The sequence below is a fragment of the Giraffa tippelskirchi genome, chromosome 6 (assembly GCF_054371585.1).
Source record: "Giraffa tippelskirchi isolate mGirTip1 chromosome 6, T2T-mGirTip1v1.2.pri, whole genome shotgun sequence".
Taxonomy (NCBI): Eukaryota; Metazoa; Chordata; class Mammalia; order Artiodactyla; family Giraffidae; genus Giraffa; species Giraffa tippelskirchi.
In genome coordinates, this window is record NC_137280.1 from 74,537,171 (window position 1) to 74,549,419 (window position 12,249).

Here is a 12,249-nt window from a genome sequence, read left to right on the forward strand (position 1 = left end):
CCTGTGTGATTCTGGGCAAGCTGCTTCACCTCTCTGAGGTTCCATCTCCACCCGTGCGGGTGGAGGACAGTTAGAGTTGCGCCTGCCGGGGTTCTCAGGGCTGGATGCACTTGCTTTTATTTCAAAATAACCCCATGGAAGTGCTATGTTAAATCCACTTTATACTGAGAAAGCAGCTCCCAGAGGCTGGGGTGGGAGGCCCAGGGGTACCCGGCTTCTGAAGGACGGCACGTATCAGGATACCCCTGGGCCTCCAAGTGAGTGACAGGCTGGCACGGGCTCCAAGCCCAGGACTCAGTCATTCTGTCTTGGGCTCTGGGAGGCCTGGTCCCAGGACCCACCTACAGGTGTGGAGAGCATCAGGCTGGTGGCTGGAGCCTGGCCTTGGAGTTCCAGACTCTGACTCCACCGCCGCCCTGCACGAGACCTTCATGCACTCGGTCATCTCCCTCTGTGGAGCCTTCCACCGGGAGATGGCAGGAGGGATCTGCCACATGCTCAGCAAGGGCAGGGATGACCTTGAGGGTCATCCGTATAAAGTGACCACATATGTGAAAGGGGCGGGACTCCACCAAGGCTGAAGGGCACCTGGGTGTGAGGCTCACAGCCAGGTCCCCGCCCCGGGCACACAGCTAGTGGGCAGCAGAGGTCTCAGGGGTCTGGAACCTGATGGACAGCTTAGGGCAGGTGGCAGTGACAAGCCCTGTGTGCAGGCTGGGATGGGAAGCAGACCAGCCTCCAAACCGAGCGCCGGGTCCCAGGCCCTGGAGCACCAGGCTCAGTGTCAGCCTTCACCTGGATGGTGCATCGTGCCCACGGTGCCCTGATCCCCTGTGGGCAGCCGGGTGTCCTCAGGGCCAGCATCCATGAGTGAGTGACCTCACGGCCTCCCCTGAGTGGTGTGGGGGAGGCCCTCCAGAGTGGAAAGGGGTGTCTCTGTGGGCTTAAGGGAACTTGGGGGGTCGCTGGGGCCAGGAGGGGTCCCTTTCCATCTGCCAGGACTCGTCTGAGAAGCTCCCCGCCCTGCCTGGCCCAGCCCTTGCAGGCAGCTCTTGGACAGTTGGGCCACGACTTTGGGGGTGTTTATGCCCTGCTGGAGTGGCGCTGGGCACCCCCATGCCCCACGGGAATGGGTACTTTCACAGCTGTCACCCACAGATGAGTAAACTGAGGCCCAATGAGAGGCTCCATCGGGGCACGTAGCTGGTGTGGGACAGGGCCCTGCTCTTGGTCCCCGTGTTAGCCTGCGCCTCCATGGACAGGCCCATTTCACCTGCGCCTGTCCCCCACCATCTCCCTGAGAAGAAGGCAGTTCAGAGGTCCTGGGAGGCATGCAGACAAAGACCTGTATGGACTGAGGACTAACAAGGCCCCGGGCAGGGGCGCCTGGAACTGGGTCTTGCCCTGGAGGTAAGGGTGAGGGTTGGGGTTGGGGTCTGCTGGGGAGGTAGGCCTACTAGCAAACAGCTTCTGCAAACCCAAGCTCCTGCCCTGAAGGCTGGAGAGAGCCGTGGGCCCTGGGAGTGCTGCGGCAGCTCTCCGTGGACTTTGGCCCCAGCTCAGCCCCTGACCCGGTGGCCCTGGTGGTGTGCGGAGGCAGCCGCCACCAGCTCCTTGGGGAAGGAAGGAGCGAGGAGGCTCCCAGGCAGGGCAGGCTCCTCCTGGGCTCCTGTTCCCAGGCTGCAGTGACTGCTCAGACACGCAGTTCAGCCCTAGGCTCTGCCACCTGAGATGGGAGACGCTCACCCTGTGGCTACCCTCAGCTCCCCTGGGCACTGTCTTCACCCCTCCCATGGTCCTCACAAGCCCTCTCCTCTCCACTAAGGGCTGCCTCTCCCAGCTACAAGCCGGGAGTCAGACGCACAGCCACTGTGCCCTTTGTTTCCTGGTGCAGGTGGAATCGCCGCAGGTGGGGGTGGCAGCTGCAGCCGCAGCCAGCTTCCGGGCTCACAGCCTCAGACACAGAGCAGGGGCGGGACCCGCCACCCCAGCGGCCCCGGCCCCAGAACAATGACGTGGAGACCGAGCTCCTGAGCCAGTCCCCGCAGTCCCAGCCTCAGAAAGCAGGCTCTTTGATGGGTAATTGCTGGTTTCCTGCCTGCAGACCATTCAAAGGAGGAAAGAGAAAATCTCCTTCATGTTATCTTGGGAAGGCGGCGGCCTCTCTCGGCTCCCCCACAGGCAGCAGCCTTTTCTGAGATCACAGCGACTGGCAGCAATTAGACCCTAGCCTGGGGATCAATTGCAGGGACTAAAGGGCTCGTGGCAATTGGGAGGAGAGCCTAGGGCAGGCGTGGATGCTCCCACAGGCAGGGTCCACGTCTGGGGTGGGGGACCAGTGAGGGGGCGAGCCTCTCAGCAAAGCCGACCCAGGTTTGGGCAGAAGAGGGTCTCCAGGCTTGGGCTACACTGCATCCTCTCGCCCTCCCTAGGCTTCCAGCGGTGTTGATCACTTACCATGTGTGGCCCTGAATGCATCCCCACAGCCCTCTGTGCCTGCCCATGCCCCTGCGGTCTGCTCCCCGTCTGGACAGCGTCGGTGCAGAGTTCCTGACGTGTCTCCCCTCACAGCCCCTGCCCCTGCCCTCCTGGCCTGTCCGCCAGCCAGGACATGCAGCCAGGTGCTCAGGTCAGGATCAGACCTGGTGTCCTCCTTGGCACACTCCCTCTCACTCCACTCCGAATCTTCCGCAGTCCTGGCCTCTCCTTGGAGGCGCACGTGGCACCTCGGACTTAACGGCCTCACTGCAGGTTTCTGAACCATCCAGGGGGCCAAGGTTCGCCACACCCCCTCACTGTGCAGGGCCCCCTGGACTCCTACACCAGACCCCGCCTTGCTCCCATGACCTTCTCCGTGCTCCAGCCACCTCAGCCCGTTCCCTTGGCCCACGGTGCTCATGCGCCTCTGGGGCTTTGGGATGCTCGTCCCTGGAGCTCTGCACAGTGCTCTTCACCCTACAGGGTCTCAACAGAAAGAAAACCTTCTCAGAGGCCTTGCAGACACCCTCATGCCCCACCACTAGCCTGAGCCAATGAGACCCCCCCACCATCTCCTATCTCTTTCTGAATGTCACCTTCTCCTTTTTACTTACCTCTCACTGTGAGGGTCTGGAGGACAGGGACACTCACCCTGCTGCTCGCTGGAGAGAGAGGCTCCAGTGCACAGAGTGCCCATCTAGGAGTGTGTCTGACCACATCCAGGGGACAGGGGCCATGGCTGTGCTGTGCTGACTGGCCATCCTGGCCTCTGCCGTAGCCTCGCCCTGAGCCAGCCTGACTCTTGTTCAGGACCTGTGTCTCCCTTCTGCTCTTGGGGCGAGCCCTCCCCCACCCTGGTGAGCTGAAGCTGGACCGCCCAGGATTCTGCCCTGATGCCCCCTGGGTGTCCAGGCAGGAGGATGGAGGCTGCTGTTTGAATGATCCCTCCCAGGGGAATGGGCAAACACAAGCAAGAGACACATGAGGACCTTGCATTGAGGGGTGCCTGTGATGCTTTGTGCTGGGGGCCACCGAAAGTCAGACAGGGTCTTGTCTCGACAGCACCTGCTGGGGGCTGTCATGAAGTTTTTCATGTCACTTACGAAGCGTCTGCTCTGTGCTGAGGCCGTGCTGGGGCCAGACACTCAGCGGTGAAGAAGGCACCCCCGCCAGCCAGCCGAGGGAGACAGAAGAGCAGCTGTGACCCGAGTGTGGACAGTGAGCTGAGGCCCGGCGGACGACAGACACCCGGCTGGGCTTCCTGGAGGAGGTGATACCCACCCAAGCCATAAGAGCTGGAGATGGGGTGGGGTTGTGAGTGGAGCACAGGCAGGCATGAGGGTGGGGTGAGCTCAGCTGGTGAGAGGCCTGGGGAGGAGGGAGGCTCAGGCGGAAGACGGGCTGGGGTCGCCCCGTGGGCCAGCACTCTGGCTTCTAGGTGGCAGCCAGAGACACAAGTTAAATTTCTTTCAGAAAAAAAATGCAAAGCAATGAATACAAGTGAAGCTGTGGGTGTGCTAGGCTCGGTTCAAAACCAGGCAGTGGGGGCTGGGCACGCGGTTCCCACAGGTGACTGGCACTGAAGGCTCAATGGGACTCAGGTCAGGGCCTGCCCTGGGCTTGGAGTCAGGGCCTGCCCTGGGCTTGGAGCCAAGGCTGCCCCTGCCCCTCGACTCCTCCCCTACCTGCAAAAGCAGCAGACAGACAAACAAGGCCAGTGAGGCCGCCTGGGCAGGTGGGAGGAGGCAGAGGGGTTTTCAGTGGAGCCCAGCTCTGCAGTCTGTGAGATGCAGACGCCCCACTACTGTCATGGTTTTGGATGAGGGTGTGGAGGATTGGGAAAAGGTCAGGAGTGAAACCTAATGTAAATGATGGGCTAATGTTAATGATATTTAGTGTATCAGTGTTTGATATTTAGGACGTCAATTTTATATGTGAAATGCAACAAATGTACCACACTGAGGCAAGTTGTTAGTACCTGGGGAAATGTATGCAGAGAGGGGTACCTGGGAGGTCTCTGTCCTCCTTGATCAATTTTGTGCAGAACTGCACTGTTAATTTACAGATTGGAAGTGGCTTTCTTAACATAAGGTAAACTAGATTTCAGAAAACAGTATTACCAGGAACAAGTGAAGTCATGTCGTGATGATGACAGGACCAGGTCGTCAAGAAGACATGACCCTAAGTGTTTCAGCACCTGGTAACTGAGCTTTAAAACGCACGAAGAAAAATATGCTGAGAGTTGAAATGAGAAGTAGAAAAAGTCACAATTACAGCTGGAAATTTTAATGTGCCTCTCTCAATGAGTGATAGAACAAGTTCACAGCAAAATACTAAGTACATAGAAGATTTGAACTATCAACCAATCCGACGTGACTGACGTTTATAGGAGCCTCCATCGCTGACAGCAGGATCCACAGTATCTTCAAGGGCTTCAGTTCAGTTCAGTTCAGTTGCTCAGTCATGTCCGACTCTTTGCGACCCCATGAACTGCAGCACGCCAGGCCTCCCTGTCCATCACCAGCTCCTGGAGTTTACTCAAACTCATGCCCATTGAGTCGGTGATGCCATCCAACTATCTCATCCTTTGCCATCCCCTTCTCCTCCTGCCCTCAATCTTTCCCAGCATCAGGGTCTTTTCAAATGAGTCAGCTCTTCGCATCAGGTGGCCAAAGTATTGGAGTTTCAGCTTCAAAATCAGTCCTTCCAATGAACACCCAGGACTCTCCTTTAGGATGGACTGGTTGGATGTCCTTGCAGTCCAAGGGCTTCTCCAACACCACAGTTCAAAAGCATCAATTCTTTGGCACTCAGATTTCGTTATAGTCCAACTCTCGCATCCATACATGACTATTGAAAAAACCATAGCCTTGACTAGACGGACGTTTGTTGACAAAGTAATATCTCTGCTTTTTAATATGCTATCTAGGTTGGTCATAACCTTCCTTCCAAGGAGTAAGCGTCTTTTAATTTCATGGCTGCAATCACCATCGGCAGTGATTTTGGAGCCCAAAGAAATAAAGTCAGCCACTCTTTCCACTGTTTCCCCAGCTATTTGCCATGAAATGATGGGACCAGATGCCATGATCTTAATTTTCTGAATGTTGAGCTTTAAGCTAACTTTTTCACTCTCCTCTTTCACTTTCATCAAGGAGCTCTTTAGTTCTTCTTCACTTTCTGCCATAAGGGTGGTGTCATCTGCATATCTGAGGTTATTGACATTTCTCCTGGAAATCTTGATTCCAGCTTGTGTTTCTTCCAGCCCAGCGTTTCTCATGATGTACTCTGCATATAAGTTAAATAAGCAGGATGACAATATACAGCCTTGACGCACTCCTTTTCCTATTTGGAACCAGTCTGTTGTTCCATGTCCAGTTCTAACTGTTGCTTCCTGACCTGCATACAGGTTTCTCAAGAGGCAGGTCAGGTGGTCTGGTATTCCCATCTCTTTAAGAATTTTCTACAGTTTATTGTGATCCACACAGTCAAAGGCTTTGGCATAGTCAATAAAGCAGAAATAGATGTTTTTCTGGAACTCTCTTGCTTTTTCGATGATCCAGTGGATGTTGGCAATTTGATCTCTGGTTCCTCTGCCTTTTCTAAAACCAGCTTAAACATCTGGAAGTTCACGGTTCATGTATGGTTGAAGCCTGGCTTGGAAAATTTTGAGCATTACTTTACTAGCGTGTGAGATGAATGCAATTGTGCGGTAGTTTGAGCATTCTTTGGCATTGCCTTTCTTTGGGATTGGAATGAAAACTGACCTTTTTCAGTCCTGTGGCCACTGCTGAGTTTTCCAAATTTGCTGACATATTGAATGCAGCACTTTTACAGCATCATCTGTCAGGATTTGAAATAGCTCAACTGGAATTCCATCACCTCCACTAGCTTTGTTCATAGTGATGCTTCCTAAGGCCCATTTGACTCCACATTCCAGGATGTCTGGCTCTAGGTGAGTGTGAGTGATCACACCATCATGATTATCTGGGTCGTGAAGATCTTTTTTGTACAAGCAGTACAAAAAAGTAGTACTCTCCAAGGAGTACTCTCCCAGGAGTAAGCATTTTTTAATTTCATGGCTGCAGTCACCATTTGCTGTGATTTTGGAGCCCAAAGAAATAAAGTCAGCCACTCTTTTCCACTGTTTCCCCATCTATTTGCCATGAAGTGATGGGACCAGATGCCATGATCTTAGTTTTCTGAATGTTAACCTTTAAGCCAACTTTTTCACTCCCCTCTTTCACTTTCATCAAGAAGCTCTTTAGTTCTTCTTTACTTTCTGCCATAAAGGTGGTGTCATCTGCATATCTGAGGTTATTGACATTTCTCCCGGCAATCTTGATTCCAGCTTGTGCTTCCTCCAGCCCAGCATTTCTCATGATGTACTCTGCATATAAGTTAAACAAGCAGGGTGATAATATACAGCCTTGATGTACTCCTTTTCCTATTTGGAACCAGTCTGTTGTTCCATGTCCAGTTCTGACTGTTGCTTCCTGACCTGCATACAGATTTCTCAAGAGGCAGGTCAGGTGGTCTGGTATTCCCATCTCTTTCAGAATTTTCCACAGTTTATTGTGATCCACACAGTCAAAGGCTTTGGCATAGTCAATAAAGCAGAAATAGATGTTTTTCTGGAACTCTCTTGCTTTTTTGATGATCCAGCGGATGTTGGCAATTTGATCTCTGTGAAACATTTATCGAGATAGATAGACCACATTCTAGGCTATAAAACAATTCACAATACATTTGAAAGGATTCAAGTCATATAAAATATGTTCTCAGGCCACAATGGAATTAAACTGAAAATCAATAGTAGAAATGCATCTGAAATATTAAAAAATTAAATAAGACACATATAAGGTACATGTGGGTCAAAGGAAAAAGGGAAATTAGAAAGTATTTTGAAGCAAATTAACATGAAAATTCACCATATAAGAATTCTGGGGGATGCCATTACACCAGTACTCAGGAGGAAATTTATAGCAATAATTGACTACATTAGAAAATAAGAAATGCCTGAACTTAATGCCTTTAGCTTTTACCTTAAGAGACAAGAAAGAGAAAAGTAAATTAAACCCAAAATAAGCAGAAGAAATGAAATGAGAAGCATCAGACTGAAAATCAAAGAAATATAAAAATAAGAGAAAATCAATGAATCAACAGCTAGTTCTTAGTAAAGATGAATAACATTTATAAACTTCTAACCAGAATAATTAGAAAAAAATGAGAGATGGCACAAATTATTATTATGTCAGGATTTTAAAAGGTGACTTCACCAAAGACCCCATGAATATTAAAGCAGTAATGAAGTAATATCATGAATAAACTTTACCAATAAGTTTGATGACTTGACAAAATGGGCAAATTCCCATTTGAAATTTGGGAATGAAAGACATAAATTTATTCAAGAAGAAACAGATAGCCAGAATAGCCTTATATTTATTAAAGAAATTGAATTTAGAGTTAAGAACTTCTCTACTAAGAACTAGAATCCTTGTTGGCTTCATTGCTGAATTCTACCAAGTAGGAAAGAAATATCAGTTCTATACAAACCCTTCCAGAAAATTAAAGGGGAGAGAATATGTTTTACAATGGACTGAATATTTGCCCAGATTTACATATTACAACCTAATGCCCAAGGTGACAGCCCTTTAGTCTTTAGGAAATGATTATCACATGAGGGTGAAGCCCTCCTGAATGCAGTTAGTGCCCTTATAGCAGAGACCCCATAAAGAGTCCTTACAAGGACCCCCTTCTGACATGTCAGAAGTGAGAAGTCACCATCTATGAACCAAAAGGCAGGCCATCATTACACTGAGTCAGTTGGTAGCTTGATCTTGGATGGCTAGCCTCCAGAACTGTGAGAAATAAATTGTATAGGCCACCCAGTCATTGGTATTTTGTTATTGCAACCCAAATGAATCCCAACTCTTTCTGTGAGGCCAGCATTACCCTGCTACCAAAACCAGGCAAAGATATTGCAAAAACCCCACAAAACTACAGACTAATAACTCTTATGTACATGGATATGTAAGTTTTAAACATAACTGTATCAAATCAAATCCAATAATATATAAAAGAATAATAACTTATGGTCATGTGGAGATTATCCACCAGGAATGCAAGACTGATTTAACATTTGAAAGTCAGTTAATTTAACTTACCATATTAACAAACTAAAAGCAAAACATATGATCATCCCAATAGTATTTGACAAAATTCAACACCCAGTGATGATAAAACTGTCAGCAAGTAAAAGATAGAAGGAAAATTCCTCAACCTGATAAAAATCATCAGTGAGCAACTCACAACTAATATCTTTCTTAGTGATAAAAGACTGAATGTTTTCTCCCAAGATTAAGAACAATATAATGACATTTACTTTCAAGACTTCTATTTAACATTGTGGTAGAAGTTCCAATCACTTTAATAAAGCATGATAAAAAAATGGGTTGTGGAGACTGGAAAGTAGTAAAATTATCTTTACTCATGAATTCTTAGTAGCAGATCTAATGATACCTACATAAAAAAAACTTACTGGTACTAATAACTGAATTTACCAGTGTTGCTGAATATAACATCAATACACAAAAATGAATTTCTATTTAAAGAGCAAGAAACAAGTGGAAATTGAATTTAAAGATATTGTTTATCATGGCATCAAAATTATGAAATACTTAGGAACAAATCTGGTAAAGAAAACTTGAAAGACCTGGACAGTTGACTCTTGAACAACATGCCAAACCCTCTCCAGTTGAACATCTGCATACAACCTTACAGTTGGTCCTCTGCATCCATGATTCCCTATCTGTGGATTCAGCCAACAGCAGATTGTGTAGTACTGAGTTATTAAAAAACATTTGCATACCAGTGAACCCTCATAGTTCAAACCTGTGTTTTTCAAGGGTCAACTGTATGTTGAAAAACTATAAAACACTACTGAAAGAAGTACAAGATCTAAATAAATAGAGAGATATGCTCTGTTCATGTGGCAGAAGATGCAATATTGTTAGAGTATTAATTATCCCAGAATCCATCTGCAGATTCAGTGAAATCTCAATCAAAATCTAAGCAATTTTATAAAAAATAAATTGATCAACATATTTTAACATCTTTATGGGAATATAAAGATCCAAGAGTAAGCAAAACTACTTACAAAAAAGAAGAATATTGGATTGCTAGTATTTATGATTTCAAGACATTAAAAAGCTACAGTAATTAAGACAGCATGATATAGACACAAAATTAGACAAATATATTACTGGAACAGAATAGACTGCCCAAAAAACAGACCCATACACATATGGGCTAATGATTTTGAAACAGAGGTACAAAAGCAACTTAGTGGAGAAAGGATGGTCTTTTTAACAAATGGCACTGGAACACCATTTGCCAAAAAGAAAAAAGAAACTCAATGTATGCCTTGTATCACTTATAAAAATTAACTAAAAATAAATAGTAGTCCTAAATGCCAAGCAAAACCACACGACTTCTAAAAGAAAACTTAGGGAAAAAAATCTTTGTAATCTTACACTAGGCAAAGCTATCTCAGCCATAAGAGCAAAAACATAAAAAAAAAAAGCTTAACTGTATCAAGATTTTAAACATTTGCTCTTCGAAAGACATTGTAAAAGGAATGAAAATGAAATCCACAGGCTGAAAGAAACGATTGCTACATCATATACCTAACAAAGGGCTTTTACAAGAATAGAGGAAAAACTCTCAAAACTCAGTAATAAGAACACAAATAACTCAGTAAAAAAAAAAAAATGGGCAAGATATTTGAATAAACAGTTCAAAGATACATGGATGGCAAATAAGCACACAAAAAGATGCTCTAATAGCATTAGTGGTTAGGAAGCTGCAAATTACAACCCCACAGAGATCTAAGTACACACCCACTGGGATGGTTACAATGAAAAAGACTGACCATACCAAGGGTTGGTGAGGACCTGGAGCAACTGGACTCATGCTGCTGGTGGGGATGCAAACTGTTACAACCACTTCATAACAATAATTCAATGTTTCCTAAGAGTTAAACACACACCTATCATGTGATCCAGCCAGTTTCCCCAAGGGAAGACAGCATGTGTCCAAGAAAGACAGCATGCGAGTGTTCACAGCAGTTTTCTTTATAAAAAGCCCCAAACTGGAAATAGCCCATTTATCCATCATCACAAGAACGGATACACACATTGTTGTATATTCCATCATTCCAATGGAATCCAACTCAGCAATAAGAAGGAGTGAGTTATTGACACACGCAACAGTATGGATAAATCTCACAATGAGTATACTGTTGGAAAAAGCCAGACATAAAAGGAATACTGAAAGTTCCCTACACTGCTTGCTGGTGGGAAGAGGTGGTTTCCATGCATATAACAGGCAGAATATTAGTACCTAGAACATAAAGCATATTTGCAAGTCAATAAGAAAAACTTTGTGGAAAAGTCGGTAGAGAATTTTAAATTGACAGTTAACAAAAGAGGAAATAAAATGGCAAATAAATACATGAAAAGAAGTTCAACCTCACTATTATTCATCCGAATGGGCAGTTAATTCAAAGACATCATTTCATACGCAGCAAATCTACAAAGGCTAATGTGTGGCAGCAAGTGATTTGAGGATATAGGACAGAGGGTTCCTGACCCACTGCCCATGAAAGGACTCTTGCACCCTATTCTGGAGAGCAAGTATAGCGGTGAATATGAAGATGTTTATGGCCTGCAGCCAGCAATGCTGCTTCTAGAAAATTCCTCAAGATACACACAGAGAGAGGTTTACAGGAACATTCAGTGATGCCACAAACAGCCTACCTGTCCATCCACAGGGGGACGGTATGCAGGCTGTATGTGGTCAGTAAAGGGCCTGCTTGCAGGGCCACTAACAATTTGATCTAGAAACTGATGCTGATAACTCTCAAAAAGCACACTGAGTGCAGGCACCTTGTTGCAGTGTGGTACACAGCATAACAGGCTGTTTATGTAAAGTTTTAAACCTATAAGGAACATTATATATTGTTTATGGGGCATAAAGACGCAGTAAAAATAGACGATGCTAGCGAATGATACTCATCCACTTCCTGCCGGTGGTTATCTCTGACAGCAGATGGAGGGGGATGGGAACTGGGAGACAGGGCCCTTCTCCAGGGCCACCTCTACTGTGACGGGCCAGCTCTAGGCGTCCCTGGGAGGCTAGACCTCCAGACGGAACCTGGGTGCTTCCCGGAGGAGGCGACGATTGCCTGGGCCCTGGAGTGGAAGATGATGCAAGCAGGGGATGGAGGGCATTTCCTGGAGAGAGAGGGTGCCTTGGGGACCTGGGGGAGGGGCCTGGACCCCTGGGGCGGGTCAAGCTCACTGTAGGCGCTCTGAGGGCTGCCGGTCGCAGCGTGGCCCTGGGACCCGAGCTGTACAGGCTCCTGGTCATTGAAGGGCCTCCTCCAGGCCTCCAGCCTCTCGGACTCCTGTGGGATTCTTGCCCCTGGGGCCGGATTGGGTGCCCAGCCTCAGGGAGGCGCTATAGCAGCGCAGGGGTCCTGCATGCCACACCATGGTCCCCTTCCTCCCAACGCTGCCCTTCCACTGGATGCACATGGCCATCTAACTGGTGCTCCTCAGGTTCCGATGACCTTGGTCATGTCTTCACGGCTGTACATGCCGGCTTCAGCCTTTGCTCATTGTCAATGGCCTTAACCCCTGTGTGTTACAGAAAAGGGCAGCTCGGGCTCCCTGAAGGGCGAGTGTGCGCGGGATACCGGCCAGCAAATGC